This window comes from Channa argus, chromosome 19, assembly GCF_033026475.1.
Source record: "Channa argus isolate prfri chromosome 19, Channa argus male v1.0, whole genome shotgun sequence".
NCBI classification, from domain to species: Eukaryota; Metazoa; Chordata; class Actinopteri; order Anabantiformes; family Channidae; genus Channa; species Channa argus.
Window position 1 is genome coordinate 2,534,176 of NC_090215.1, and position 6,506 is coordinate 2,540,681.

The window sequence follows — 6,506 nt, forward strand, 5'->3', positions numbered from 1 at the left end:
TTCAGACTGTGGGAGGAAACAGGAGTACCTGGAGGAAACCCATGCAAGCACAGGGGAACATGCCAGGCTGCAGCCGGCCGGCAATTCACGCCCCAAAACATTTTTAACCCTAGAAAAAAGCATTTTAAAAAGAACATTTGCGAATGTCAAAGACTCACAGGCTTGATAATTACTGCAAACAAGGTTTGTTATATTTACTTTAATTTTCCTTAAAACTATCTAAGATTTAAGCTAAGATCTGGGAGATCTGATAAAAAATAAATTGCTATATTCTATATTGCTTAACTTATCCAACTATTTTTAATGCAAAAATTATCCATATTTTCACTTAATTATCCACGTTGTTCCAATTATTTTGGAATGGACTGCATGTAAAATACAAAGCACAGTCACAGCATCCTTGCTCAATATTATAATAATAATATAATATATAATAATAATATAATAAATAATAAATTATTTGTGTTTCACAATTTCAGAATGTCTCAGCAGCACTATTATCCACGATGCTTAATCAACCATAACACTGGAAAACATCCCCAGGATTTTTTTTAAACGCAAATTTTGCTAACTATTTACGCACTTATACAACAAATTGCAGTATTACTTTCTTGTCTTTATTTCTATGATCATTGTGTAGGAATTGCAAATATGGACATACTCCACTCATCAGGTAAAGTCGTTTACACTACCAGGTTTTGTTAATGTTGTGTGTGTCATACATAAGAGAATCATGCCAAGAAGACCAATGTAACGTTTTGAGAGATGATGATGACTAAAGAGTCTGTATTACGAAAAGTTAACATAAAGTAAGCATTTTTGTATGTTACAACTACAAATATTGTAAAAATAATATCTAATGATACTGCAGGATTGTAGATGAATCAACAAAACGTCTTGTTTTCTTAAAATAAAATTTTACTATTGCCATTAAAACTCAACTTTAAACTATGAAATGTGACAGGAAAGAATTAACATATCTGTCAATGTGTAAATGTTGAGGTAATTTAATATCTTGAGTCTCCTAAAACTTATTTCTCAACTTCAGTTAACTTAATTCAGTTAGTTTTACCTTTTGAACTCAAATGATCTTGGACTAACTTCGGTTTATTTACATTTACACACCGACAAAAGTTACTTGTCCGGGTTAAATGGACTTAAAATTATTTACAATGAACATTTTATTATTAGCGATTTAATAAATTGTTTTAATGAGCAGAGGTTAGGATCGACGTCTCTTAGAGTAACATTGGCAGCAGTGCGGGAGATATTTCCCTTATGATTCCGTAGGATTTCACAACTCTAACCAATCATAAAAGGTTAAAATACTTTGTGTGCATCAGTGTCTGATGCCCTACAGTAGGCGGATTGATTTTAATTCCTATGCTACAACTAGCTTGATTTAGAAAACTTGCATACTGTAGTTTTGAGTACGCAATAGCTCAGAAGCTAATTTGGCGGCCTTGAGTTGCTAATATGGTCATGGTTTTTATCAGCGCACTTGACATGCATTGAAATATGAGAGAATTGGATATTCAGTTTCTGGATTTGTAGCCAGGTCTTTGGTCAGGAGTGTTATAATCTCACAATCAGAGGACTGATTAATAAAGGTTTAGGCATCATGTTGTTGTTGTGTACAGATGCCCCGTTTGAACCTTGAACCCCTAAGGGAGTTTGGTGAAGCGTTGAACATAGCTCAAGACAGCTCATGTGGGACTCACCTCCAGTTAGTGCTGCCTGTTCTGTCATCCAACACAGCTCCCCCTGCCCCCGGGGGGGAGCTTCCACCGTAGACCCTTGGTGTTCAGGTATGCTGTGGAACAGCAGAGTGAGAGAAAGCCCAGCGCAAACATATTTCTGCTGTGGTTTTTGACTAGCAGACGCCCAAATTAAGAAATGAATTGTAAGGTTATATTTTAGTAGTAGTATCATTTATTTTGTCTCTCTGTCTCGCTTTTATGTAAAGTTGATTGACCTAAAATACTCATCGGTAGAGTAAAACAGAATCAGGAGAGTAAAGTGAATTTTTGGAATATGTTTCAATACTGCATTCACTGTTCTTTTAGCAAGTAGCTGTGACAAGTGAAAAAAAAAAACAAGTTACAAGAATATTGTGCACATAGATGCATATTGTATCTTCATCTACTGTAAAAAGTACTTGAGTTAAAGTACTGAAGTCTGGTGTAAACAGACATTTTAACTTGTCACTGCAGAAAGTGCAGATGTAACACATTGCTTTAATTATGGCTGTGTTGCGGATGGGTTTGCCATTACACTATATGAGCCTGTTCTGAGACATCTGTGATGTTTTTTTTATTTGTTTTTTTTTTACCTAAGAAGTGAACATTTATCCCAGCCTCAGTTAGCCTAATCTTAAGGTCTTTCTTCTGCTCTGTTGCTGCCTCAGTCCAGTCACAAACCAACAGAATTATTATCTTTTTTTTTCGCAACTTCTAGCAACACTCAACTGTTTTTATTACATTGTACTTGTCAGAAAGCCCTAACAATTTTTTACACTGCAGGTGTAGCTTCTGTAGACAGTAGCAGCTTTCATGTATCTTTTATTTGTATAGTATACTGTATTGCTGTGCTTGCTAATAAGAAATAGCCTCGTTAGTGTTTGTCGTTATTACAGCTTATTTTCACCGTGAGTATTATCGGAAGCCAGAGGAACGGTGGCAGTTTTCCGCACAAGCTCAGCAAGCGAGAAAAGGAGAGAGCAGTGAGAAAATAACAACTAGTCAGTAGATAGAATAATAATTGCCAATCTGATCAAACATTGTTAATAAGCCATTACTAAACATCATGTTTGCTCTTCCTGAGTGACAAGTTGACAGGTGGCTGCTTTGAACTGACCAGTTCTGAAGCTGAAAAAAATCCTTGCTATTATAAGATGACAGATAAAATGATAACAATTGTATTATTCTGTACATCATTGTAGTTTTATATCTATTTGTCACATTACAATTTTGTAGCAGCTGAATGGTTTTTTCAAACAATCGTTGAATTGAATAGTTTATGGCTTTTTGAAGTAAAATCATTTGTACTTTAAAAGTTTAGAATTTCTCAAGGACTTCATGAATACACCCTTAGCCTATTAATATACATTTTACTATTTCAAAACTATCTTAAAACCTTTTTTTATATTTTTCCAAAAAGATGCCCCTGCTGATAATATATTTTATGTTGGTGGATGATGTAGAGAAGGAGGGAGAAAGAGAGAGAGAGAGAGAGAGAGCACAGAGGTGTTGACGGGGCAGCGAGAGCTGGGGACATGAAGGTGAGGTAGAATACGAGCTGCCCGACCACTGTAGAAATACTTGATTTTGAAGACAGCTTGCCACACAGAAAAAATGTATTGTTTTATATAAGATGGTGCTTTGGATATCTAGTAGGAGAGTTGATTTAAAGGGCTGGAAAATGTGGTGTAACTCTTTAAACTAATTGGTGGGGCTGAATGGTGTTGACAGCTTTTGTGCGAATGTCAGAATCGACTGGAGATTAAACATTATACCTGATTTTTGTCTTATATGTATGTACCGTTACACACACATTAAACAACAGTAGCAGGTTCTTAAACAAAATCCAAAGCTGTTCCATGCATACAGCCACTGCTCTCTTAGTAAAAACCAACTTCAGATGATCTATGATGTCCCTGGGTAATGTTGGCGGGGAGAAAAAGGAACATGTCTGCTGTAGTCCAGCTGTGTGCCTGTATTCACCATGTGGTCCACTCAAGCTCAGGGAGGTGCATTAGAGACATAATTAGCAGTTTGAGGGAGCAGTGTGGCTGAGCTGATGGACTGGGGATGATGTGGAGAGACAAACATCAAACGGTTTGGCAAAGTAGAACACAGGGTACGAAACCCTTTAGTAAAATTGCAATTAAGGAAACTTTGAGCTGAAATAGAACAGCTGTTTCCCAGCATACGTTTTAGTTAGACACTTGCAGTTGAAAGATGTTGCCGTTCAAAGGGAGGGTGTGTTTGGTCCTTATTTCAAATAGGACATCCACATTCAGTTATTCATGCTGGGTACTGCATAAAAAGTTTAGGAAAAGCCATGATCATTCAGCCACTTTGCCAGCATGGCTCTGCAGATGACAGTGTGGGCTATTCAGAATAAAATGCAGTATCTCAACAATGATTAGATGGATTTTCATGAAATTGAGTACAGATCTCCATGAGGCCACATGATGAATCTCAATTGCTTCGGTGATCCCCTGACTTTTGATCTAGTGCCACCAGCAGGTCACGACTTGGCTTACCGAGAAAATATCACATCAAGATGGATTGGCATGAAAACCAATACTTGGACACAGTTGAATGCTGATGACATTTGTAATTCCGAGGCCTTTACTTTTGTATTATTGAGCGTTAGCATTTGTGGTTTTGAGCGAATGATCAGAATGAATGCTGTGAATTTTTACCATGCTTGGACCAAGTACAACACTAATGAAATTTAGTGTCAAGGTACATGTGAATAATTTGTTCAGTAGAAGTCTGTGTGGTCACATTAAACATTTTGTTTTCAGTTTGTATAATTTCAAATAGATTAGGCTCCAAATCCTCCTTGGCACTTTTACTTTTGGATCTGGACTCTTGCTAATTTCACTCATCCTTTAACTTTGACCCTGATCCATTACTCTGCATTACCCGAGATGGTATCTTTATGTGATTGCTAGTTTTCAGCATTCAGGTCTGCAAGCAAAATTCCTCAAATTCTGCCTTAACTCTGGATTCCTGACCTCTCCTCACCTTTCTCGGGCGCCTTCCACAGTGGGTGACACTGTTCCTGCACACTTTCCTTCCTCGTCCAGCATGGCCAGGAAGAAAGTAGATAGGTAAACAACAAAACTGGTTTCAGCCTGTCATTCCGAGCACAGGTTGCACTCAGGTCCTCATTACCATTAATCATGGAGAAGCAGTTAAGGGCAGAGGTTTACATGGATCCTAAAGTGGAGGAATCTGGTGTTGTTTCTTATGTAGAATTACAGAAGATTGCTACATCCTCACATGGTCTTTCCAGCCTTTACCTACAGATGACTAGTTGCTAAAGACTAGTTACCTTTAGCACCAAAATGAAGCTTGAGGAGATGCTGGCTACATGTTTGGGTCGATGCCGAACGTACACATCATGGAAACTCAACAGGCTGCCATTTCATCCACATCACCATCTATCAAATGCTTGCTGGGAAGTGCTGATTAAACAGAGACTAACTGCAATTCATATTATTTCAGTCTTAGTCTGGACTCTGATCAGCCGTACAGACTTCTGACAATTAGATGTTCGCTCAGTACCCGCGCCATCAACCTCTGTCATAGTCATAACTTTCCGCTTTATTTGTTAACACAATATCTGTGTTTAGGTTGCCTTTACGTTTGGTAGCAAAACAGAAACAATCTTTTTGTTTTGCATGAAACAATTATGCTAAACATGAGCAGTAAATGTTTCTGTTTTGGTAACACAACCAGACATTAGGACCTATTGCATAAATTCTCATCACAATGAAATGATGATAACAATATGCTACATCTGTAGACCACAGGTTTATAGCACACATTTGGTTTCAAACAGCATATCTTTGAAAAGAATGGCTTTTTAAAAGGATGCCTGTTCTGTCTGTTGGTCCAGCACAAAGGTCCAGACTGTTCAGAGTGAAATGAGGTCAACAGTCTTGCCAACTATGAATATTTAAGGTCCCTGCAAGATAGAACATATGGTTGTTTAGGTTGTTGTTCCCTTAACATATCAAAGTTCCATTTAGTTCAGTGTTAAGACTGACGTAGGCCAATGAAGACCCCAAATTGTGCTCAAATCAGCCTTTTTCAACAACCAAATAAATTAGCAGCTCTTCCTGACATCAGGATGTTAGTAAAAGAAAAGGTGAGTTAATGAATGGGAAATATGGGAAAATGATGAACAAACCACACACACATCTCCAACAATACACCATCGTATTGTATTATATATCCTGAGGAGGGTCTCTGAATTTGTTGAAGTCACTGTGAAAGTCACAACTTTGTGCAAACATGTACAGTAAATAGGCTGTTCAAACAATTAGTTTAGCGTGTACAGGCCTGTAATCATGAATGACCAGACTGAAGGACAGCTTTCTAAGAAGCAGGAAAATACAGACGCGAAGGCCAAGTAACTGTATACTGGCATTCCACACCAATCTGAGAGATGGACTTTGCCAAACACACACACATGCATTGTGTTAAACAGGCAGACAGGGAGAGGAAGAGTTACAGCTGTCTGCTCTGAATTCTATTCACTTGATTTAATCATACATTAGGCAAAGTGTAAAAATGACAACTGTGATTTTTACATGTAACATCCAGTAAAACCAAATCAGGTATCCAGTCTTGCCTGTGACATGTTTATGAAGGCATAACGGAGGCATGATATGCTTGGGACCTACGTTTTTCCAACCAGTTTCCAGCGAGGCCACTGGAAATACACACTATCCCACCACAGGGGCCCCGTAGCTATATTAACAGTCC